Genomic DNA, 27252 nt, shown 5'->3' on the forward strand with positions numbered 1-27252 from the left:
GAAGGCGGACCGCTGGGAGGAGCCGACGTGGGGTAAGCAGCTGCCGGTAGGGTCCTAGCCTTGGCCGGCTCTGAGGAGCCTTGCAGGGCTCTGGAGCCGCCTTGGAGGTCCGGACAGAGGCGGAGCTCTGGCTGCTTCTGGTCGCTGTCCCGGCAGATGCCCCAGCTCTGTTTCCTCTGGGTTATAGCCAGTCCAGAGACTTCTGACGACGAGAGAGTGCTTGTTCTCCTTGTTACTGTTAGGATGGGGTGATACGTTCTTCTTTAGGCAGGAAGCCTTTTCGTGGGCAGGTACCAGCATTTAGTGGCGTTTGGTTTTCGGTGGCGTTTGGTTTTCGGTGGTACTCCATGGATAGCCCTCCGGAGCCCTAGCCTTGAACCCATTTACGAATCACTGGGAAAGTTTCGAAGCGCTCAACCCTCCCACGCCAGGCGTGTGTGTCAGGGGAGCCATAAAATATTGACTCCGGAAGATACAGTCAATAGAAGTTAAGCTCAATTTAATTTTTTTAAAGGAAAATAATCCCGTGGAAAAAAATCAATATTTTTAAGTCATTCATATTAGTTATCTTACTTCATTAACACCCCCACTGTAGTTCTCTCCTGGACGTGTAATGCTGTCGTTTCAATGTCAAAACATTCAGTGAAACGTAAGTGTGATTTTTATCAGAACTGACGTAGGGCATGAGAATAATAGGCATTTCTCCTAGTTCGTTGCTTCACTGACTGTGGTGTGAGGAAAGGTGAAAGATTTGTCACTCACCCCCGCTGATAAAGTTATGTTCTTCACTGGTTTCAGCAGGAAATCTACCTTAATGTATTTCTAATCAAACTTTATTTTTGCTCAGAAATCAAATGAAGGATCACTAGAAATAGAAAATGTGGATCTTTTACCCCATGATGGAAAATGCTACAGATGAACCAAAAAGCATCGGGATAAAAAGCATCGTACAGCATCTGAACAGTCCACCAACCTTACGATGTGAGTCAGAAGTTAGGATAATCTTATATTGTTTGAAAAAAAGTCTATTTATATTTTTATTAAATACAAGAAATATTTAGATATAAAATCCACTGTATATATCAAGATAGGACGTTCTTGGTTTATACAAAAATCATAGCAAAGACAACCAGACAAACCAGGTATTTCATTAAATGCCTTTGCAGTGACTTTTCTTGGCTCCAGCATTTTAGGTCATGTGAATTAGATTTATTTTTAAGCGTAGGGCTTAAAATAAATCTAGCAGTTGCCCTAAAATAAATTTCCTAAAACCCTGCTTGTCTTTTTTTAATTATTATTACCATTTTTAGGTATTAGGAATTTTGTTCTCAGAGAACGGTGAACATTATGTTGCTTTCTATTTAGACACATACAAAAAAATACAGGTAGTTAAGACAATACATGAATGACACTGATAAATATAAGTGGAAGTGATAACCAACCTGGCAGAACTACTAGAAATATATGTGGAGTCCATATAGCTTACTTACCTACAAGGCTCTTCTCATGATTGTAACACATCACTAGTTATCTTCTGCCATAAGATAGATGGACTCTGAATTAACTTTTTTTTTTTTTTTCTCCGAGGCGGAGTTTTGCTCTTGTCGCCCAGGCAGGAGTGCAGTGGCGCCATCTCGGCTCACTGCAACCTCCGCCTCCAGGTTCAAGCAATTCTCCTGCCTCAGCCTCCGGAGTAGCTGGGATTACAGGCGCGTGCCACCACACCCAGCTAATTTTTGGTGTTTTGTTTTGTACCGAGATGGAGTTTCACTCTTGTTGCTCAGGCTGGTGTGCAATGTCACGATCTCGGCTCACCGCAAGCTCCACCTCCCAGGTTCAAGCGATTCTCCTGCCTCCCGCATAGCTGGGATTACAGGCATGCGCCACCACCCCCTGCTAATTTTGTATTTTTGGTAGAAATGGGATTTATCCGTGTTGGTCAGGCTGGTCTCGAACTCCCGATCTCAGGTGATCCACCCACCTTGCCCTCCGGAAGTGCTGGGATTACAGGCATGAGCCACTACCCCTGGCCTGTTTTTGTATTTTCAGTAGAAACAGGGTTTCACCATGTTGGTCAGGCTGGTCTCGAACTCCTGACCTGGTGATCCACCCTCCTCGACCTCCCAAAGTGCTGGGACTACAGGCGTGAGCCACTGCACCTGGTCAACTTTTTTTAATAAAGAGATCCTCACCTATAATAGGGTGGAATCATATGATATTAAAAATTCCCTTCCATTAGCCAGGTGTGGTGGCAGGCACCTGTTAATTCCAGCTTCTCTGGAGGCTGAAGATTCCAGCTTCTCTGGAGGCTGAGGCAGGAGAATTGATTGAACCCGGGAGGCGGAGGTTGCAGTGAGCCGAGATGGCGCCACTGCACTCCAGCCTGGGTGACAGAGCGAGACTCTGTCTCAGAAAAATAAATAAATAAAAACAAAATAAAGTTCCCTTCCAACCTTAAAATTCTATCGTCTAATTGTGACTAATCTTTTCCAAAGTATTGTGGATATTTGAGATCACCCTTAAAATGTAAAGTATGGGCCGGGCGCGGTGGCTCACACCTGTAGTCCCAGCACTTTGGGAGCCTGAGGTGGGTGTATCGCGAAGTCAGGAGATCGAGACCATCTGTCTAACATGGTGAAACCCCGTCTCTACTAAAAATACAAGAAATTAGCTGGGCGTGGTGGCGGGCCCCTGTAGTCCCAGCTACTCGGGAGGCTGAGGCAGGAGAATGGCGTGAACCCAGGAGGCGGAACTTGCAGTGACCAGAGATGGCACCACTGCACTCCAGCCTGGGCGATAGAGCGAGACTCCATCTCAAAAAAAAAAAAAGTAGAGTATGTTAAAATCCTACATGTAAGTACAAAATACTGATGCCACGTATAAATATAATAATATAACAAACATACTGAGTGCTCACCATGTGCTAGGTACTACTCCACACACTTTATACATGATCAATTTAAAACTATGCCACAGATGGGGAAACTGAAGTGCAGAGAGATATGTTGTTAATACTTACTCAGACCCTGATTGGAATAGAGACAATCTAACTACAGAACCCCCCATTCATAGCTACTGGCTATGTTTACACTATCCAGTCCTAATACAGTGACAAGTATTTAACAATTGGATTATTTACATTAGCACAGATTTAAATGATTCCATGTAAATGAGGGAGTTACAGAATTTGCAATATCATCAATCTGATTACGGTCCCTAGGTAAAGATGTGAAATGATTTTAGCAGGTTGAATGAAAAGGGTCTTGAAGGGTGGGTGCGGTGGCTCACACCTGTAATACCAGCACTTTTGGAGGCCAAGGCAGGCAGATTACTTGAGCTCAAGAATTGGAGACCAGCCTGGGCAACATGGTGAAACCCTATCTCTACAAAAGAATACAAAAATTAACCAGGCATGGTGGCATCTGTAGTCCCAGCTACCCAGGGGACTGAGGTGGGAGAATTGCTTGAGCCTGAAAGGCAGAGGTTGTAGTGAGCTGAGATCATGTCGCTGCACTTCAGCCTGGGCAATGGAACCAGACTCTGTCTCAAAAAATTTTTAAAAAAAATGTTTTTAAAGGCCTTGAAAATGTTCAGTAACACTGAATGGACTAGGGATTCCCAAACACTGGATCCAGGAACCAGTGGCAGTCCTTGGTGGGATTTTCATGACTTGCAGCAAAATAAGAACAATAAAGATATGTAGTAAGTTTTCATAAAGTAACCAGTTTCACACTGAAGGCTGTCCTTTAGTATGAAATTCTGTTACTTTTTAAAAAATTAAACATACTTTCCTTTAAGAAGCAAGAGTAATAGTAGATGGTACATTTTTTAATGTTCTTAATTGGCAATTAAAAAATTACGAAGTTGGCCAAGCGTGGTGGCTCATGCCTGTAACCCTAGCTCTTTGGGAAGCCAAGGCAGGAGGATCGCTTGAGCTCAGGAGTTGCAAACCAGACTGGGCAGCATGGCGAAATCCCCATGTCTACAAAAAAAATCTAAAAATTAACCAGGCATGGCGGTACGTGTCTATAGTCCCAGCTACTTGGGAGGCTGAGGCAGGAGGATCGCTTCAGCCCAGAAGTTCAAGGCTGCAGTGAGCTAGGACCAAGCGCCACTGCACTCCAGCCTGGGTGACAGAGCAAGACCCTGTCTCTAAAAAAGAAAAAAATAATTATAAAAAAAAATTTACAAAGTTGAGAACTCTCTGTAAATATATAGACTAAACTAGTTATGTCTTAATTTTTCTGAATTTTGGAATTCGGGCATCTGGAAACATTTAGTGTATATGAGAGTCATACTAGAACCTAAGGAAGAGACTGCAGTGCTGAAAGAATTTGAATGAGGCATATTTGGGAGAGACCATGGAAACATCAGAAAGATTTGGGTGTAGACTTCTGTATAGTAAAAGACAATTAAGCTGAGCATTCCTTTGCTTTTGGTCATTTGGTAGGAAATAGGCTTGGTATTTTGTTCGTGAATTTCTCTAATAAACATTGATGTGTTAGCTAGCCTCCAAAGATGGCCCCCACTGAACTATGTCTCCAATATTGACACCCTTGTGGCATTCCTTCCCACATTGAATCTGGGCTGGGGTCTTGTGACCTGCTTTAACCAATACAGTGCAGCAAAAGTAGCACTGTGCCAGCAGGAGGCCTGAGCTCTGAGGGTGCCTGGCAGCTAACAGTTTTATGCTCTGGGAAGTCAGACTAAACTGAGATCACCGTGGTGTGAGGAAACCCAAGCTAAGTAACCACATGAGCAGATTACATGAAAAACAACCAAGGAATCCTACAGACCTTGAGATCAGAGACCCCAGACTATGGCCCATTCCAGCAGCCCCCAAGCTTTGGTGGCACATAGAATAAGAAACAAGCTGATCCCTCCAAGCCCTCTGCCCGTACTGCGGAATCATGGGCAAATAATAAAATGGTTGGTACTTTGAGACAGTAGGTTTTGGCATAGTGTTTTTTTGTTTGTTTGTTTATTTGTTTTTGAGACGGAGTCTCTCCCTGTCGCGCAGACTGGAGTGCAGTGGCGCGATCTCCACTCACTGCAAGCTCCGTCTCCCGGGTTCACGCCATTCTCCTGCCTCAGCCTCCCGCGTAGCTGGGACTACAGGCACCCGCCACCACGCCCGGCTAATTTTTGTATTTTTAGTAGAGGCGGGGTTTCACCGTGTTAGCCTGGATGGTCTTGATCTCCTGACCTCGTGATCCGCCCGTCTCGGCCTCCCAAAGTGCTGGGATTACAGGCGTGAGCCACCGTGCCCGGCCGGTTTTGGCATAGTTTTACAGCAATACAAGACAAAACAGTTGAATTTCAGAAAAGAATTAATCATAAGTAAATATATAGAGAGATATATGTTGGGAATGCCTTTTATACTTCTTTATATTACCCACTATAAAAGGAAGCTGCCCACAGTAGACCCTTGGTAAAGGAATGACAGACTAACTCATGTTAATCTTCACTTCAGTGGAAACTGTCCAAAAGAAATGTAAAAGCTTTTAAAACAAATTAAAGAATGATTTCAGGTGTTTTAAGTTATTACAAAATTATCATATTCTTGTATAAATACATTCTACCTATGTTTTTCTATTTCCTCAATTTAGAAGGTAATCATGTTTATTCTATTTCAAAAACATACCAAAAATGCAGGTACAATCACACATCAATTTTAATTCAGTGCTATAAATTGCATGTTATTTCAAAAATGCATACCACACACGTGTTAACAATGTGATGTGGCTAAGTTTCTATAGAAACTCTAGCTAACATTTCCAAGAAACTATGATACTTATTATGTTTAATATAACTTTCCAAAGGGCACTACCTTTTTTTTTCATATGGAGTAACTTCACTTGATACTGAACAACCTTAGTAAACAGAAAGTTGAAAAAAAATTAAGTTCATTTCGTTTTAACAGGTTGGTTTTATATGATTAATATTTGCCCATAAGTAGTTTATCTGTATATATTTTCCTAGATTTGAAAAGCAAATCAAGAGAGTATGTTCCTTTACCTAAGAGTACTCCTTTTGAGATCAGTCAAGCTTTTCTTTCCATGGGACATTCAGGCATGGGAGTAAATGTATTTTGACATTTTTAGATCTACTATGGCCTTGAGGCTGCCTATACAGAGTTGGGGATGCCGGTATCTATCAAGATTACAGCAAGGAAAAGTGTAGGGCAAGCTGTGAGCACAGAGTACCCTTAAGGCTTCTCCTGACTCACCCTGGAATGCCTTCCTCTAACATCTGTTTTTTATTTCTTAGAAGCTGCTATTCCATTCAACTGCAAAAATACTTGCACTGACCCTAGAAACAGAATGAAGAAATAGAGGAAAATGGATTTTTGTGAAACAATTACTTCCCTGCTTTATGCCATTGCCATTTTGGAACCCTACTGTTATACTCACAATCCTGAGCATGCAAATGGCTGATATTACAATTTATTCTAAGAGTGGGGGCTGTTATGTTTGTGGAATTTCTGAGATAGTTGGTATATGGCCATAATAAGAGAAGGAAGCCCAGATCAAGGAGATACACATAGCTGGTTACATACTGTTTCTCATTTTTTTTGTAACAGCTTCCTATCCAAATTTCCCCCTCCCACCCAGCACCACTCCACTGAGTTCCAAGACCAAGTGTACTTTCTGTCCTATCGCTTTTTGGGTTCTTACATCTTCCTCTTTAAGGTTCCTAAACTGGTGAATTGCCTTTTTTTGGCAGTGACGGGCTCGTCACTCAGTATCTACTTCTCTTTTTTATTTGTATAACTTTTATCACTCATCTCAGTCCCAACTTTCGGACTTCCATACCAAACACTTGGAAACAGAAAAATGTTTCTGACATTTCACTGTTTTCCCCTCCCTTCTATCATTCAAATACCTCCTAAAATGTAACCTCCTCCCTAAAAATCTCTCTAACTGGAAGAGAGACACTGATTCCTTATGCCCACCCATATTTATATAAATGTTACCCTTACAGTCTCTATTCTTTCTTAATAGCCATGATAACTCATACACTTTACCCCTTTTTATTTGCAGTGTAAATACTCTGCTAGTTGAATTTATACATTTGTTTTTGTTTATGTGTTCTTGTCTTTGCTGCTTCATACATTCCCTAGGGCATAGGCTAGGACTTTAAAAGCAATACTCATGTTTTTCTTTTCATTGTAAAAATAGTTCATGCTTATTTTTAAAATTTTGGAAAATATGGAAAAGTAAGCAGAGAACAAAAATCACCCATATTCCCACCACCCAATTACCATCACTGTTGATGTTTTTGTAGTTTCCCTTTTCATCTTTTTTCTCCCTCTGCAATTGTTTGTTCATTTTATATGCTATTTGTGTAATTACTGTATACTTTTTTACAGCGTACAGTCTTATATATACTCTAATTGTAACTTTTCAAGCCTGCATAATACACCATTCTAGAAATTTACCATAGTCTGCTTAACCATTACTCTGTTCATCTATAAATAATGCTACTGTAAACATCTTTGTACATAAAATTGGGTGGTTTTTTTTTTTGTAAATAATTTTATTTCTTCCTTGATGATTTAGAGGGACTATCTTCAAACTAGTACAAATATTTCATACATAATACCTAGCCATTTTCTAAGCAATTGAGTAATTTGTTGCACAATGAGCTACCCCACATATTTCAGCAAGAAATACATTAAATTTGAATAGTGAAGACACTACATAATGAATTAGGGCACAATTAAAATTTGCTTTAAATATTTCTTTTGGGGAGAGGACACCACACTTCTACTCAACGAAGAGAAACATTTTTACAGTCCAGAGGTCTTTTATTTTTTTGAACACCTATTATACCATGAATTCATAGGGAATAGGTTCCAGCAGCTCAGGCTGCTTCCCATTGGTTCTCATACAGTGTGCTTCTCTGGGTGGAGGAGGCTGGCGCTTCCACGGAACCCGCCTACCTTTCTCTTTGGCTTCTTTCTTTATCTGACCATTTTCCTTCAAGCGTTTCAGGAAGCTATCTCGGCTCTTGGAGTGCTTAATGTGCTCAATACGCACATTAATTCTCTCCGCAAGAATCTTGCCCTTAACTTGTTTGTTAACACAATGCCAACAGCATGCTGGGAAACATTGTAGACTCTTCCAGTTTTGCCAAGGTAACACCTGTGGGGCATTCCTTTTTGGACAGTACCCATTCCCTTGATGTCTACACTATCACCTTTCTTACAGATTCGTATATACGTGGCCAAAGGAACAACTCTATGTTTTCTTTCTTTCTTTTTTTTTTTTTTTTTTTTTTTGAGGCGGAGTCTCGCTCTGTCACCCAGGCTGGAGTGCAGTGGCCGGATCTCAGCTCACTGCAAGCTCCTCCTCCCGGGTTCACGCCATTCTCCTGCCTCAGCCTCCCGAGTAGCTGGGACTACAGGCGCCACCACCTCGCCCGGCTAGTTTTTTGTATTTTTTTAGTAGAGACGGGGTTTCACCGTGTTAGCCAGGATGGTCTCGATCTCCTGACCTCATGATCCGCCCGTCTCGGCCTCCCAAAGTGCTGGGATTACAGGCTTGAGCCACCGCGCCCGGCCTCTATGTTTTCTAAAAGGCCTTAGAGAACATATGTTGGGTGCTCCTCCTCTTTCCCTTTGTGTTCGTCATTTTGGCGAATTACTGGAAAATGGCGGTTCTGGCCAAAAGAAAGGGAGTGTTTTTTTGTTTGTTTAATTTGGTAATACAAGTTTACACTCCCACTATTAATAGTTGCATGCCTTCTTATTTATTTATTTATTTTTATTATTTATTTTTATTTATTTATTTTTTTGAGACGGAGTCTCACTCTGTTGCCCAGGCTGGAGTGCAGTGGCTGATCTCTGCTCACTGCAACCTCCACTTCCCAGGTTCAAGTGATTCTCGTGCCTCCGCCTCCTGAGTCGCTGGGACTACAGGCGCACCACCACGCCTGGCTAATTTTTTGTATTTTTAGTAGAGACGGGGTTTCACCACGTTGGCCAGGCTAGCCTCGAACTACTGAGCTCAGGTAATCCGCCTGCCTCAGCATCCCAAAGTGCTGGGATTACAGATGTGAGCCACCGCGCCCAGCTTGTGCATCTTTTTATTATTTTTTCCTCAGCACTGGGTATTTACATCTGAACTCATTGTTGTATTGATTTGCATATCATTGATTATTATGAGATTGGATATGTGTTTCATATGTTTGCCAATTAGTCGTTTTTGGTTTTTTTTTTTTTTTGTTAATTTACATTCTGTGCTTATTCATCAATTGACTCTTAGAATTTTTCTTATTGATTTGTATGAATATAAATAAAATACTAACCTTTTTCTTATTAATTGCACATTTTTACCAATGTTTTTATTTATTTTTAAATTCTGAGTATATTTTTGACAACCAAAATGTTTACTTTTTTAAACAATTTAATTTGTGTCATTCTTCCACAGCAGCCATGCTAATCTCTGTATCGTTCAATTATAGTATATGTGCCCAAGCGAGCAGTTCTTTTGCTATTTTTATGTTTAGAAAGTCCTTCCACTTTCCGGCCGGGCGCAGAGGCTCACGCCTGTAATCCCGGCACTTTGGGAGGCCGAGGCAGGCGGATCACCTGAAGTTGGGAGTTTGAGACCAGCCTGACTGACATGGTGAACCCCGTCTCTACTAAAAACACAAAAAATTAACCGGGCACGGTGGCACATGCCTGTAGTCCCAGCTACTCTGGAGGCTGAGGCAGGAGAATCGCTTGAACCGGGGAGACGGAGCTTGCAGTGAGCCGATATTGCCGCCCCTGCACTCCAGCCTGGCGACAGAGCAAGACTGCGTCTCAAAAAAAAAAAAAGAAAAAGAAAAAGAAAAAAAAAAAATCCTTCCACTTTCCAAAGTCCTTCCACTTTCCATAGGCTTAATATATTTGTATTTCTATTTACTTTTGTCCCCCTACTCTCCCACTATGGCTTGGTTTTCCATATTTTGTTTTTAATTATAAGTGAATATATTTTGATGTATTGAATAGGGTGAGAATCTGTTGTACTTTTTCAAATTGCTAAACAATTCTATTAACACCATCTATTAAATAAGCTTGTCTTAATGATTCATTAGACTTTCATTAACAAGGATGAATTATGTGTAACTATATTCCTGCTCTCTTCTATTTCATTGTAAATATATTTATTCTACTAGTTTAGTAATATAACTATAGTCACATGGTGTGTTTGGATAGCCCAGAAAATCTAGTCTTCTTCTTTAAAAAGTTATTTTAACTTGTTATTCTTACATATGATTTTTAGAATAACTTTTCAAGTTCTTCCTCACTATACCCCCATTCCACTGCCATTTTAACTGAAAATATTTTAAATTATAATTTAATTTGAAAAGAAATGTTTATGCTATTCCATCTTCCCAATCAGTAATTGGTAACTTTTATTCAAAAAAATTATATTTATTTCAGACAGGGTCTCACTCTGTCACCCAGGCTGTAGTGCGGTGGTACAATCACTGTTCACCACAGCTTTGACTTCCTGGGCTCCAGTGATCCTCCTACTTCAGCCTCCTGAGTAGCTAGGACCACGTGTGCCTGCCACCATGCCCAGCTAATTTTTGTATTCTTTTGTAGAGACAGACTTTTGTTATGTTACTCAGGCTGGTCTCAAATTTCTGGGCTCAAGCGATCTGCCTGCCTCAGTTTCCCAAAGTGCTAGAATTACAGGCATGAGCCACCACACCCAGCCCAAAAATGTTTAAAAATATTAACAAAATGTTATAGATGTTGTCACTTGGGCCACACAGATTTTTTGCTGAGATTATTTCTGGATATTCTAAAAATTTTGTTGTCATTCTCAAAGGACTTTTATTTTGATTATTTCATGATTATTGATTATGATATATTTAGCATCTCTTACCCAGCCATTTTATTGAACTTATTGTGTCTATAAAATTTTCCCATTTTGAAATTTTTAAAGATTTATTGATAACTACCATATTTTAATGTAAAACAATATCAATTATAAGATATATAATTATTTTACATACCACCAAAGGAAAGGTCACTAACAAGCTATCATTTTTGAGATGTATCTCAATTTCAGAGAGTCTACAATGTGAAAAAGAAAATCTTAAATTTGACAAAATATCATGTATGTCTAAATATGTTTAGACATTTGGTTTGGTTTCTTTCTTACCAGTAATCATACCTCACATCTATTTCAGGTCTCAGTTCTTTAACTATAGCAGTAGAGACAGACAACAGGTATCCTTGTCTTTTGTCAGTTTTCCTCAGAAACAACTCATATTTAAGCACATGTTAAGTTTTGATTTAAAATAAATACTCGCTATCATGTTAAGACAGTGTCTGTCTATTCACTGATGTATGGACATCAGTTAAATACTAACATCATATCTACTACAACATATGATTTTATTTACTTAATGTTTTTCTTCAACTGTGTAATTTTTTTAGATTTAAATTCCACTAAAAAGAAAGCTTTACACCATTATAGAAGATGGAAAAACATAATCATTTTCTATAAATGGAAGGCAACCATAAAAATAAATAAAATAACACAAAACAATGTTGTAACATTCTATTACTGTTCCTTGCTTAAGGCTCTGAGCTTGGTTGAGTGCCGTGGCTCATGCCTGTAATCGCAGCACTTTGGGAGACCCTGGTGGGCAGACCCAGGAGTTTGAGACCAGCCTGGGCAACATGGCAAAACCCCATCTCTACAAAAAATATAAAAAATTAGCCAGGCGTGGTGGCAAGCATCTGTAGCCCCGCTACTTGGGAGGCTGAGGTGGGAGGATCACCTAAGCCTGGGAAGTCAAGACTGCAGTGAGCCATGGTTGCACCACTGCACTTGAGCCTGAGCAACAGAGTAAGACCCTGTCTCAAAAAAAAAAAAAAGGCACTGAGCCTAATGCCAACTGCTCAGTGGGGGGAAAAAAGGACATGAGGAAGTGTTAGGAAAGTGTTAAAAATATATGCTAGTGCACCAAACTCGAACTTTCTTCTGGCAGTAATTAGACTACAGAGATAATTGACATAGAATAATGTTATCACTGCAGTTAAAACTATGCTGAGTCCCATCTAAAATTATCTATCCAATTTGCTTTTGAAGCTTTGTTAGGAATTTGTTTAATATTTTATCAGTTGCTTTTTTGGTATATGTTGACATTATTGTATAGCTAATGATTGACATATGTATCATATAAAGAAAGTTCCAGGCCAGGCACAGTGGTTCACACCTGTAATTCCAGCACTTTAGGGGGCCGAGGCCGACCGATCCCCTGAGGCCAGGAGTTTGACACCAGCCTGGCCAACACGATGAAACCCTGTCTCTACCAAAAATACAAAGATTTTTGTGGTGGTATGTGGTGGTATGTGCCTGTAATCCCAGCTACTTGGGAGGCTGAGGTAGGAGAATTGTTTGAACCTGGGAGGCAGAGGTTGCAGTGAGCCAAGATTGCACCACTGCACTCCAGCCTGGGCGACAGACTGAGACTCCATCTCAAAAGGAAAAAAAGAAAAAAAGAAAAAGAAAGGAAGTTTCCAATATTATGTTACAAGGATAACTATTATGTTACAAGGGTAATATTATGTTACCCTCGTAGGTCTAGAGATAAATACACACACATTCATCCCAATATACTGCTACTTTTGAATGGTTTATTTAGGATTTTCCTATTTATAACTGTATCACCAAGGTTTTAGGTATTTTGATGTGGTTGTTGCAGGAAACAGAAACCAACTTCAGCCAATTTAAGCAACAGCAGAAAGTATAGCTGGGCACCACGAGGGACTAAAACCAGGACATGCGAAGCTCCAATGAACCAAGCATGTTCTTCATCTTTTCAAGCCTAAATGGTTTTCATCTTTTCAAATACGTCTACTTTATTATTTTCCCCATGTCCTTAAAATCAACTTGTTCTACTTTTCTCTACATATAAACCAAATACAACAACTTCAACATCATACACATACAGTGAATTTAACAGAGATCAAGAAGTGTCTCTTGTTCCAATCCATATTCTGAAAATTTTATACTATCTTTATTCAAACAATTAGTATATGTATATGATCACACAAATTTAAAAGATACAATGGGGTATACAATGAAAAGTATTATTATAATTCTTCCTCTACTAATTGTATAATTTTTTAGACTTAAAAACTTTATACCATGATGGAAGATGAAAAAGCATCTTTCATAAATGGAAGGCAACCATAAAAATAAATAAAGCCTCCATAAGCCACTTAGTTCCTTTCACAAAAGGAAATGGGTATTCAGTTTCTTTTATTCTTCCCATAGGTACACAATCATATCCATAGTATACATATATTTGTTAGACAGGGTTTCACTCTGTTGCCCAGGCTGGAATGCAGTGGGGCGATGATAGCTCTCTGCAACTTCAAACTCCTGGGCTCAAGTGATCCTCCCAAAGAGTAGCTGGGACTACAGGGTCCAGCCACCCCACTCAGCTAATTTTTTCTATTTTTTGTAGAGATGGATTCTCACTTTGTTGCCCAGGCTAATCTGGAACTTCTGCACTCAAGCAATCCTCTTGCCTCAGCCTCAAGAGTAGCTGGGATTACAGGCACTTGCCACCACACTGGGCTAATTTTTTTCCATTTTTTTATAGAGCAGGTAGGGTGGGGTCAGGGAAGTCTCACTTTGTTGCCCAAGCTGGTCTTGAACTCCTAGGCTCAAGCGATCCTCCCACCTTGGCCTCCCAAAGTGCTGGGATTAAGGGCATGAGTCACTATTCCTGCCCTCCTTCTTTCTTTTGTAAAAAATTTCTTCTTAATTGTTGTTTTTGCTTTCTATAATTTGCTATGTAACATTGACCTTATTTTCCTCTTGCTTCTGCAATGATTTGGATTTTGGATTAAAACATTACTTGTTAGCATGCTAATAATTACCTTGAAACATAAGCAGTGTTGACCATACATGTCTCTGATCATAAATTTAAAAATAAAATTATAACTTTTGTAACTTTCTATTTGGATGAGAAACTTTGCACATTTGCTGCCTCAAACTTTATCTTTCTCTCTTCTTTTTAAAAACACTATAACCTTTTTTTCCAAGTTTTACAATATTAATTCAAATTTGTAGCTAAACTATGATTAATGTTCATATTTCTTTCTGTATGTTTAATTCGCATGTTTATTTCTAGTCCTAGAAATCTGCTTTCTTGAATCTTAATTTTGACTCATTTTGGGCAACCTAAAGTAAAACTTTCAATAATTTTAAAATGAATAATACTTAGGTGAAATCTTGCATAGGTAAGAATGCCTATTGTCTTCACATCAGTGACAACATGGGTAGATACAGTTTTCTAAAAATTCGTTACATTTGCTCCATTTTCTTTTTTTTTTTTTTTTTTTTTTTTTTGGCGGAGTCTTGCTCTGTCGCCCAGGCTGGAGTGCAGTGGCGGGATCTCAGCTCACTGCAAGCTCCGCCTCCCGGGTTCCCGCCATTCTCCTGCCTCAGCCTCCCAAGTAGCTGGGACTACAGGCGCCCGCCACCTCGCCCGGCTAGTTTTTTGTATTTTTAGTAGAGACGGGGTTTCACTGTGTTCGCCAGGATGGTCTCGATCTCCTGACCTTGTGATCCGCCCGTCTCGGCCTCCCAAAGTGCTGGGATTACAGGCTTGAGCCACCGCGCCCGGCCTTCCATTTTCTTTTTTAGACTTAGTGCCACTGAGAAAAAGTTAAAAAGTAATCTGTGCTTTGCTACTTTATAGGCAACATTTTCCAACTTAGCTCTTGTAAGATTCTTTGTGTATTTCTGAAATTCAAAAACTTCACTGGTATAATCCCAGAAGTGGATCTCTTATAACGTTTTTCTGAAAGAGAGAACTCTGACTTGGTTCTTTTTTCTCCTCAGTAAAATGTTTTTCTCATATATTAGTTTATTGATAATGCTCCATTTATTTCATTTTCTTCTTTTGGAACATCAGTTATCAATACTTAGGGTCTTATCTCTGTCCTCCTTATCTGTTTTTATTTTTCTTTCTTTTCTTCTGCATTCTGGGAAGACTTCCAAGTTTGTCTTCTGAAACATGAATTTAATTTTCTGCACTGAGAAATTATTTTTACCTATTAGTAAACTCTTGTACTTCATGATTTGATCTGCAATTCTGCTATAAACTGTTCCCAAAATGGATGTTATTGAGTTACTGCATTTTAATTTTTATTTAAAAAATTTTTTTTAGAGACAGAGTCTCATGTTATCATCCAGATTGGAGTGCAGTGATGTGATGATAGCTCACTGCAGCCTCAAATTCCTGGGCTCTAACAATCTTCCCACCTCAACCTCTGGAGTAGCAGGGATTACAGGCACACACCACCATCCCTGGCTAAGTTTTTGTTTTTTTTTTTTAATTTTTGTAGAGACAAGATCTTGCTATGTTGCCCAGACTGGTCTCAAATTCCTGACCTCAAGTGATCCTTCCTGCCACAGCCTCTCAAATAATTACTGCCTTTTAAAATTTTGATTTCCTTGAAGGCTTTTCTAGCCTGTTTTTTTGTTTGTTTGTTTTTGTTTTTTGTTTTTAATCTCAATCTGTTTTCATCTCATTTTAGACTGCTCTCTCTCTCTCTCTTTTTTTTCTTTGTTTTTTTTGAGAACAGAGTCTCGCTGTGTCACCCAGATTGGAGTACAGTGGTGCAATCTGGGCTCACTGCAACCTCCGTCTCCTGGGTTCAAGCACTTTTCCTGCCTCAGCCTCCTGAGTAGCTGGGACTACAGGCGCACACCACCACGCGCAGCTAATTTTTGTATTTTTAGTAGAGACAGGGTTTCACCATGTTCGCCAGGATGGTCTCGATCTGCTGACCTTGTGATCCACCAGCCTCAGCCTCCCAAAGTGCTGGGATTACAGGCATGAGCCACTGTACCTGGCCTAGACTGCTCTCTCTTTTTAATAGCCTGTTTGTATTTCATAGGTGCAGATGTAATATATATAATTAGATATAATATCTGTTATATACTATATATAATACATTTACATATAATATATATAAATATAATGTATATTTAGTAAAACATACATATTGAGTGTTCAACTCAATGGACTTTTACATATGTATACACCTGGGTGAACAGTACCCAAGTCAAGACATAGGACACTTTCAATACTCCCAAATATTTCCTCACTTTCCCTTCCCACAAACCTTACCCACCAAAAGTAATCAATGTTCTGATTTCTATCACCATAGATTCATTCTACCTGGTTTTGAACTTCATGGAAATGGAATAATACGGTATGTACTTTTTTGTGACTTCTTTGGTTTTTCATAGTTTTTTTTTTTTTTTTGCATTTTTTATTGTGGTAAAATGTACTTGACATAAAATATACCATTTTAACCATTTTTCAGTGTACAATTAAGTGGCATTAAGTACATTTACATTGTTGTACAATCATCATCACCATTCATCTCCAGAACATTTCCAAAGTGAAGCTCTATTCCTGTTAACTCCTCAATTCTTCTCTCCCTGCAACCCTTAACAACCACTATTGTACTTTCTATCTATGAATATAACTATTTTAGGCGGCTCATATAAGTGCAATCATACAATATATGTCCTTTTCTGTCTGGCTTATTTCACTTAGCATAGTGTCTTAATGTTTCACCTATAATACAGCATATAAAAGAATTTCATTCCTTTTTAAAGGCTGAATAATATTCCATTATATGTATATAGTACATTTTGTGTACCCATTCACCTGTCAGTCGACATACAGGTTTTGTTTTAAAATAAACAATCTTTCTAAAATTTCTTCCTCTGCCTGTAGAAAATCAGTATTAGATGAAGACTTTTCTGAGTTCTTAGGAGATCTGTCTTATACTATAGATCTTTTTTCCTTAGCCTCCACTATTTTTTCCTTATTTTCTCGTCTTTGAATTGGAGGGAAAATATCTAGGCCTAGAGTTTGGAAACAGATAAGGTACAGAGTTTTGCTATTTAGTACATCTAACTTAGGTACTGGCCAAGTGCGGTGGCCTATGCCGGTAATCCTAGCACTTTGGGAGGCTGAGGCAGGTGGATTGCCTGAACTCAGGAATTTGAGACCAACCTGGGCAAATGGCAAAACCTCATCTCTATTAAAAAAAAAAAAAATTAGCTGGGTGTTGTGGTGCACACCTGTAGTCCCAGCTACTCGAGAGGCTGAGGCGTGAGAATCACTTGAACACAGCAGGCGGAGGTTGCAGTGAGCTGAGATTGTGCCACTTCACTGCAGCCTGGGTGACATAGCAAGACTCTGTCTCAAAAAAACAAAAAAAAAATAACAACTTAGGTACTGATGGACGCTTCTCTAATAGGCTCATGATTTGACATGCAAAGCCAGTTTTTACTGCTTAATGAGCATTTATCTTGTGTCATTTTTTTGGAATGAAATAGTCTCTTCCTAATTCTATATTAGGAAGATGTTTAACCTAGAGAAGCATAGAATTTTAAGCGTATTTATCCTTTAATGCCATTGAGTGGTGAATGAAAACTGTAACTCTTCCCCAGATTGTATCACCTTTATGGTTCCTCTACCTTTACCCCACCTGAAATTCATATTCAAGGTGGATAGTATCCCAAGATCTCCATTTGAGAGGACTTCGTATCCCAAGATCTCCATTCTCTTTATCCTAGCCTATTATGCACTGAGAATTATAGAACCTGAATTGGCTAAAAGGTGCTGTTAATGACGGGATGGGACACTCTGACCATTCAGAAATCAGTTTTCACACGGTGAAAGCCATGGCTGCCTAGTCTTCTCATTAACTGAAACTCTGTGTTCCCAAATTACGGGCACTCAGGGGAAGTGAGGGGAGATATAAAAGAGAATTCTTTTTACCTATTTTCCAGCTGTGTTTTCCTAATTCAAAAGATGCTATATGAGGCCAGGCATGGTGGATCATGCCTGTAATCCCAACACTTTGGGAGGCCGAGGTGGGTGGATTGCTTAAGCCCAGGAGATTGAGCCTGGGCAACGTGGCAAAACCCTTTGTTTACAAAAAAGACAAAAAAAAAAACAAACAAAACAAAACAAAAAAAACTAGCTGGGTGCACTAGCACATGCCTGTGGTCCCAGCTACTCAGCAGGCTGAGATGGGAGGATCACTTGAACCTGGGAGGTCAAGACTGCAGTGAGCTATGATTATGCCACTGCACTCCAACCTAGGTAACACAGCAAGACTCTGCACTTCTGTTTCTTAATTTGACTCTACTAAGAGTTTAATAATAGAAATACTTCTAGGATTCTCCTCTATGTTTGACTTTTATCTTTTGTTTCACAGGTTGTTGTGTGTTGTGCATTTTCATTTTTTGATACTACTTTATGAGTATTTATTGGAAGCTTGGGAGAACTATTAGGTGTAATTAATACTCAGCCACCACCCTAGCCCTAACAGATGGGTCCAAGATTGTTTAAGTTACTTTATATAACCTGTGTGTTATAAGGTAATCAAGGAAGAGTCTCTTCTCCCACTAACCTGATACCTTAAATGCAAGTATTCAATTTATTTGTGTTGTAAAGAATTTACCATTCTCAGGAGTCTCTTATAAAAAGCAAATATTCTCCAAAAAGATAAAATTAGTATCATCTTTGTTTGATAGCTTTAGGTCATCAAGCAGAACTGGTTTACTCTGGTAGTAAGGGAGTGAAGCACAGAAGCCAATGACAGCTAATTTTGCATTTTTCAGCATACAGACAAGTGCTTTAAATGCAAGGGAACAGAAACATGTTGTCTGCTCTAAACCTTCCCTAGTGTCCCAGGCAATCCCTGAAGAGTCATCACTACTTCCTATCTAGTGTGTCAGCTGTTTTACAAGCATCAGAGAAGAACTGGAAAGCAACATCATATACTGCTGCTGCTGATCAATCCAATCCCAGGCTCTTTACTGTAAACTGGTGATTTTCTATGATTTTTTTTTGTTATTTTTTTTACCACTGTAAATCATGTTATGACATCTTGCAGTCCAATATGAAAAAGAGATCAAAGTGGGCTGCTCTAATTGAAGCAGGCGCTAATAACACAAGTCCACCCACACACCACTGGTTTTGGCCCTGAAACTGCTCCGTGGAATGCCTAGAGCTTTGAGGAGCAAAATGTCTAAACAGTGATCCTAGACATCATTGGAGGGTGTTTGTGCAAGGCTACCCACTAAAGAAGAGTATGAGAAAAGACATCAAGATCTCAACATAACCGGAATTCTTGAGTTCTGACTTCGGTCAGTTATTTTAAGAATACACTTGATGAATATTGTCTATACTTAGCACTCTTACCCCCTTCTTACCCTAGGCAACTACTGAGGGAGTTCCACTGACCTATGTGATCTCCAAGACTTCATCCTTCCATTATATGAATTTCATACGTCCTTACAAATATCCTCAAAAATAAATTTCTTTTTCTTTTTCTTTTTTGAAACAGGGTCTGACTTTGTCACCCAGGCTGGAGAGCAGTGGCGCAATCTCAACTCACTGCAACCTCCACCTCCTGGGCTCAAACCATCCTCCCACCTCAGCCTCCCAAGCAATCATAGGCGGACACCACCATACCCGGCTAATGATTTTTTTTTTTCTCTGTAGAGATAGGGGTTCATCATATTGCCCAGGCTGGTCTCGAACTCCTGAGCTCAGGCAATCCGCATGCCCCAGCCTTCCAAAGTGCTGGGATTACAGGTATGAACCATCATGCCCTGCCAAAATTTTTTCTTACATCGAATATCAGGATATGACTTCCTATTCGGATCAAAATGGAGCACATCCACTATGACCTATATCTCCTGCTGATTATAACTAAAAACTCAGGACAAAATTTAAAAAAAAAAAAAATCTGACGACTCTTGAAAGTAAATAAAACAGGCAAATAGTGATGTGGAGTCAAAACTTGAAGAAGCAACACATATGACAATGATTTTTCATTTTTCCCTCTTTTCTCCTGTGGCTGTGCCCCAAGGGCAGGCCTCAAGTGCAGAACTTCTTAGTAGCAGTGATCCAGGCAATTAAAACTCTTTTTTTTTTTTTTGAGATGGAGTCTCGCTCTGTCGCCCAGGCTGGAGTGCAGTGGCGTGATCTCGGATCACTGCAAGCTCTGCCTCCCGGGTTCACGCCATTCTCCTGCCTCAGCCTCCCGAGTAGCTGGGACTACAGGCGCCTGCCACCATGCCCGGCTAATTTTTTTTGTATTTTCAGTAGAGACGGGGGTTTCACCGTGTTAGCCAGGATGGTCTCGATCTCCTGACCTCGTGATCCGCCCGCCTCGGCCTCCCAAAGTGCTGGGATTACAGGCTTGAGCTGAGATCCGGCCACTGCACTCCAGCCTGGGTGACAGAGCGAGACTCCGTCTCAAAAAAAAAAAAAAAAAAAACTTGCAGTCTGAAGCTAACTGGAGTGATTGCCTGCTAAAATGATAACATAAAGTAACAATAACAACATCCCTTAGAGGATTTTGATAGGACTCATATCCACACAATTTAATATTCAAAAAGTCCAGAATACAATTCAAAATTACTCAACAAAGAACCGGAAAAATGTGACCAGTTCTTTTTTTTTTTTTCCGAGACGGAGTCTGGCTCTGTAGCCCAGGCCCGAGTGCAGTGGCGCCATCTCGGCTCACTGCACGCTCCGCCTCCCGGGTTCACGCCATTCTCCTGCCTCAGCCTCCCAAGTAGCTGGGACTACAGGTGCCCGCCACCATGCCAGGCTAATTTTTTGTAGTTTTAGTAGAGACGGGGTTTCACCGTGTTAGCCAGGATGGTCTGGATCTCCTGACCTCGTGATCCACCCGCCTTGGCCTCCCAAAGTGCTGGGATTACAGGTGTGAGCCACCAACCCCAGCCCTGACCAGTACTTAAGAGAAGAGACAATTAGCAAAGGCCAACCCCAAGATGACACACCTGGTAACATTATCAGATAAAGACTTTAAAATAGATACTATAAGTTCCATGAGGTAAAGGAAAACACATGTTAAGTAAGTGGAAAGATCATTTTAAAAGAAAATAGAAAATTTAGTATTGAAGCATACAATATCTGAAATTTAAAATTTACTGGATAGGGACGGGTACGGTGGCTCACACCTGTAATCCCAGCTCTTAGGGAGGCTGAGGCAGGCGTGTCACTTGAGGTCAGGAGTTCAAGACCAGCCTGGGCAACATGGTCTCTACCAATAATACAAAAAATTAACTGGGCATAATGACACGTAACTGGGGTGCCAGCTACTCAGGTGGCTGAGGTGGGAAGATCACTTGAGCCTGGGAGGTGGAGGCTGCAGTGAGCCAAGATTGTGCCACTGCATTCCAGCCTGGGTGACAGAGTGAGACCCTGTCTCAAAGTAAATGCATAAGTAAAATAAAGTTTACTGGATGGGTTCAATAGCAGAATGAAGATGACAGAGAAAAGAGTAAGTGAACCTAAAGATAGATTAATAGAAGTCATCCAATTTGAATAACAAAGAGAAAAAGATTGGAAAAAAACTGAATAGAACTTCAGAGACTCATGGGACTATATCAAAAGTCTAACACTGATAACACTGGAGTCCTATAAAGATACTGGTATGGAAAAAACATTTGAAGATAATGGCTGAAAATTTCCCAGACTTGGAGAAAAAGACATCAATTTGCAGATTTAAGAAGTTCAGCAAACCCAAAATAGAATAAACTCAGAGAAAAGCACAAACACATTATAATGAAATTACTAAACACTAAATGTAATGAAAAAAATATTAAAAGCAGCTAAGGAAAAATGACACGTTTTATATAGGAGAACAATGATGTTAACAATGATGCTGGACTTCTCATCAGAAACCACGGAGGCCAGAAGACAGTGGAACAACATCTATAAAATTATGACAAAACTGTCGAGCCAGCATTCTATATCCAGCAAACATATCCTCAGGCATGAAGGAGAAACAAAGATATTCTCAGATTAAGGAAAACTAAGAAAACTCATAGCTAACTCAAAGAAATGTGCAAGGAAGTTCTTCAGACTGAAGCAAAATAATCCTAGGTGAAACCTGGAACTTTAGGAATGAATGAAAAACAGCAAAAATAGTAAATAGCTGGGTAAATCTAAAAGATTGTTTGCCTTTTTCTTCCTTTTTAGTTCTTTCAAATATGTATAGTTGTTTTTTGTTGTTGTTGTTGTTTGTTGTTATTGTTGTTTGAGACGGAGTCTCACTCTTGTCACCCAGGCTGGAGTGTAGTGGCGCAATCTTGGCTCACTGCAACCTCCAACTCCATGGTTCAAGCTATTCTCCTGCCGCAGCCTCCCAAGTAGCTGGGATTACAGGCACACACCACCATGCCCAGCTAATTTTGTCTTATTAGTAGAGACGTGGTTTCACCATGTTGGCCAGGATGTCTCAATCCCCTGACCTCGAGTTGCACCCGCCTTAGCCTCCCAAAGTGCTGGGATTACAGACGTGAGCCACCGCGCCCGGCCTAAAATATGCATAATTGTTGAAAGAAAAAAAAATTTTGAAAGAAAAATTTAACATTGTCCTATGGGGTTTTTAATGCTTCTGTAGATTTAATATATATGACAACTATAACATAAAGGAAGGAAGTTAAAGGACCTTTATGGTTGTAAGGCATCTGCATATTACTTAAACAGTAAAACATTACTCTAAGTAGACCCAGAAATGTTAAGTATTTCTATTGTACTACTTAGAGCAGTCATTCTTAATTGGGGTCGAGAGGACATTTTTGATTGCCATAACTGGAGAAAGGCGTGTGACTGTCATCTAGTGGGTAGAGGTCAGAAATGTTGCTAAACATTTTACATTGCACAATGCAGAACAAAGATTTATCTGGTCCAAAACAAAGAATTATCTGTTTCAAAATATTGATAGTGTTAAGAGTGAGAAACCCTGCTCTAGAACAACTAGAAAGAGTGAGAGTGAGAGAGAACCAAAAAGCAATATGTAAAATAGAGTAGAATACTAAACCTATCCAAACATTCCAATAGGAAGGCAGAAAGGGAAAGGGAAAATAGGGAAACAAAAAAGCAGACGGAACAAACAAAAAATACATAATATAATGATATAACTAAATCTAAGCATTCCAATAATTACATTAAATATAAATGATCTAAACATGGCAACTAAGAGATAAAAGTTACTATATTGGCTTAAAAAACCTATGTGCTGTCCTCAGGAAAGCCAGTTTAATTATAAAGACTTAAATAGATAAATAGTAAAAAGGTAGAAAAAGATATACCATGCAAAAAATAATCAAAAGGAATTTGGAGAAGACATAATCCTAAATGGGTACACATCTAATAAGAAGGTTTCAAAATACATGAAGGACAAAAACAAATCTTAACAAATTTACATAATTTGAAACCACACAAACCATTTTAACTGACCATAATAAAATTACGTTAGAAATCAACAACAGAGGTGCAGCACACCAACATGGCACAAGTATATGTATGTAACAAACCTGCACAGTATGCACATGTACCCTAGAACTTAAAGTATAATAATAATAATAAAAAAAGAAAAAAAAAGAAATCAACAACAGAAATATAATTCCATTTTGTTTTTGCATATGGATCTCAAATTATTGGATTGCCAGTTGCTAAAAACTGTTCTTTCACCATTTAATTTCTTTGGCAACTTTATTGAAAATCAATTGAGCAATTTTGTGTGAGTCTATTTCTGGACTCTCTGTTCTATTCAACTGATCTATATGTTTGTCTTTTACCAATATTATGCTGTCTTGATTACTCTAGATTTATAAAAGCCTTGAAATCAAGAAGTGTGACTGCTGCAGCTTTGTTTGTATTTTTCAGAATTGTTTTGGCTATTATAGGTCCTTCGCTTATCCATGTACATTCTGTTTATTATTTTGTCTTATTTTTAAATTAAATTTTATTTATTTTTAGAGATGGGAGTCTTGCCATGTTGCCTAGCCTGAAGTTCAGTGGCTATTCACAGGCACGATCACAGTGCACTACAGCCTCAAACACCTGTGCTCAGCAGTCCTCCTGCCTCAGCCTCCTGAGTAGCTGAAACTACTGTGTGCACCACACCCAGCCATGTAAATGGTAAAACCAACCTGCTAATTTCTACAAAATACTCTAATGGGATTTTTATTGAGATTACATTAAATCTATAAATCAATTTGGGAAGAACTGACATCTTAATAATATTGAGTCTTCTAATCCATTAACACCATATACTTTCCATTTACTTAAGTCTTCTTTTATTTCTGTTTGTTTGTTGGGTGGTTGGTTAGTTGGTTTGTTGGTTGGTTGGTTGGTTTTTGAGACAGAGTTTCACTCTTGTTGCCTAGGCTGGAGTGCAATGGCATAGTCTTGGCTCACCGCAACCTCTGCCTCCCAGGTTCAAACGATTCTCCTGCCTCAGCCTCCCAAGTAGCTGGGATTACAGCCATGCGCCACCATGCTGGTCTAATTTTGTATTTTTAGTAGAGTCAGGGTTTCTCCATGTTGGTCAGGCTGGTCTCGAACTCCCGACCTCAGGTGATCTGCCTGCCTTGGCCTCCCAAAGTGCTGGAATTACAGGCATGAGCCACCACACCCAGCCTAACTTCTTTTATTTCTTACATCAATAATTTGGAATTTCTAGCACATATTTTGTTAGATTATACACAAATATTTCATATTTTTATATTGTTTATATATAGTATTATCTTCAAATTTCAATATATGACAGTTCTTAGTTTATAGAAGTACAATTGGTGTTTGTATATTGACGTTAAATCCTTTGATTTTTACAAGTGATGGGTTTTGTAGTTTATAAAATCGAAAAAAAAAAAAGAAAAAATATCTTGTGATTTTCCTAAATTCACTTGCTCATTCCAGTAGACGTTTTATATGTTCCTTGGAGTTTTTTATTTAGATGATCATGTTGTCAGCCAATAGAGACAGAATTATTCATTTTTTAATCTGTATTCATTTTATTTCTTTTTCTTGTCTTAATGCACTGGCTTTGCTTTCCAGTACAGTGTTGAATAGAAGCAATGAGAGTGGACATCCTTCCTTTGTTTTTGATATTAGGAGAAACCATTCAGTCATTTATCATTACGTTAGCTACATATGCCCTCTATTAAAATGGAGAAGTTCCCATCTGGGTTTGGTGGGCTTTTTAGAAATTAAAGTATGAATGTTTTTTCTTCATGCATTGAGATGATCATATGATTTTTAAAATTCCGTTGATATGGTAAATTACATTGAATTTTAAATACATTTTAAATATTAAACCAACATTATCCCATTTCTTGAATAACTTGTCATTAAGTGTTATTATTTTAATAAATTGCTGGATTCAATTTGCCAACATTTTTGAAGATTTTAGGTGTCTATGTTTATATTCTTTATCTCTCTCTCTCACGTCTGTGGGGGGTGTGTGCGGCTTTCCCTCTCTCTCTCTCTTATTTTTTTCTTTTCTCTTTCCTTTGGCTTGTTTCACTGTCACAGTAGTGCTAGACTCATACAGTGAGCTGGGAAGTGTCCTGTCCTCTACTATTTTCTATGTTTATGTAGAATTGTTATATCTTTAAATATCCTAAGTCTTCACTGGGGAAATCTAGAATTTTCTTTGTTAAAACTTTTAAACCACAAATTAATTTTTAAAAGTAGATACAAAGTTCTTCAGGTTACCCGTTTCTTCTTGAAGGAGCTTTGTTAATTTGTGTTTTTCTTCTAAGTTATTATATTTCTGAGAATAAATTTTTAAATTATATTCCCCTATTGTCCTTACAATGTTGGTAGTGTCTCTAGTGATGGCCTCTCTTTCATTCCTAATATTGGTAATTTGCCTTTGTTCTCTTTTTTCTTGGTCAGTTTGGCTAAAGGTTTATACGTTTTACTGGTCTTTTCAATGAATCGGCTTTTTATTTCATTGTTTTATTATTTCCTAATTTTCAATGTTATTGATTTCCACTGTTATCTTTATTATTTCATTTTTTCTACATGCTTGCATTTATTTCATCCTTTTTCTAGATTCTTAAGCTCAAAGCTTAGACTATTATTTTTACACACTTGTTCTTTTCTAATATATACATTCTGTTTTGTAAGTTTTCCTTTGTTGGCTGCAGTCCACAAATTTTGATTTTTTAAATGTGTTTTTGTTTATTTTATTTGTTTTTATTTTTATTCAATTCAAAATATTTTCTAATATGCTTGAAATTTCTCTTTGGCACATGGTTTATTTAGAAGTATGTGGTTCAATTTCAGAATATTTGAGGATTTTCCTGATATCGTCCTATTGTTTTCTTGTTTAATCCTGTGCTGGTGAGATAATAGATTATGTATATGGATTTTTTTCCTCAGTGAATTTTTTTTTAATAACCATGATATAAAATTCGCGATTTTCAAGTTCACAACTCAGTGGCATTAAGCACAGTTTACAATGTTGTGTAACCATTATAACTATTTCCAGAACATTTTCATCATCAACAGAGGCTCTGCACTCGTTAAACAATAGCATACCATTTCCCCCAACCTCGTGTAACCACTAGTCTATTTTCTGTCTCTATGAAATTGCCTATTCTGTGTATGCTTTTAACTCTTTAAACTTGTTCATATTTCTTTTATGGTCCAGAGTATGGTCTAGCTTGGTTAATGTCCCATGTACATTTGGAAAGATTGTGTAATCTGTTGATGTTGGGTAAAATATTATTTTAAAAAAGCTAATATGGTCAACTTAATTGATAGTAGTGTTCTTTTATATCCTACTAATTTGTAATTAAATTCTTCTATTGATTTCTAAGAAGTGTTGATGTCTGCATGTATAAATGCAGATTTCTTTATTTTTCCTTTAGTTCTTTTAGCTTTTGTTTCATGTATTTTGAAGCCCTATTGTTAGGTGCACACACATTTAGGATTGTTACATCTTTAATGTGTTACACATTTTAATTATGCAATGTTTCACTTTATTCATAATAATGCAGGTTGAGCATTCCTAATCTGAAAATCTGAAATTCGAAGTGCTCCAAAATCTGAAACTTTTGGAGTGCTGACATGACACCACAAATGGAAAATTCCACACTTGACTCCATGGATGGATTGCAGTCAGAACATAGGAGTACAGCCCAGTCTATTCAGAATGCCTCCTCATCCCTAGAGGACCCACTTGCTGGTCTCTTGACTGCTTCTAATGTTTCTTCTCACCTAAAAAAAATAAAATACAGTATACAGTTACCTTTTAGTCAAAACACAGCATGGTGGGTTGAGATTGAAAGCCTGCCGCTGTTTTTCATGCTGTTGTTGAACAGCTGATCCAAGTATTCTGGTGGTGCTGCT

General features: G+C 38.7%; 1 long non-coding RNA gene across 1 annotated transcript; it reads left to right on the plus strand.

The window, feature by feature from the left end:
• On the plus strand, positions 1–24114 carry LOC115895508. The gene is made up of 4 exons (XR_004055708.1): positions 1–32; positions 848–981; positions 16205–16249; positions 23869–24114. It is a non-coding gene; the product is annotated as an uncharacterized LOC115895508 (long non-coding RNA).
• The last annotated feature ends 3138 nt before the right edge of the window (positions 24115–27252 follow it).

This window comes from Rhinopithecus roxellana, chromosome 21 (genome assembly GCF_007565055.1).
Source record: "Rhinopithecus roxellana isolate Shanxi Qingling chromosome 21, ASM756505v1, whole genome shotgun sequence".
Taxonomy (NCBI): Eukaryota; Metazoa; Chordata; class Mammalia; order Primates; family Cercopithecidae; genus Rhinopithecus; species Rhinopithecus roxellana.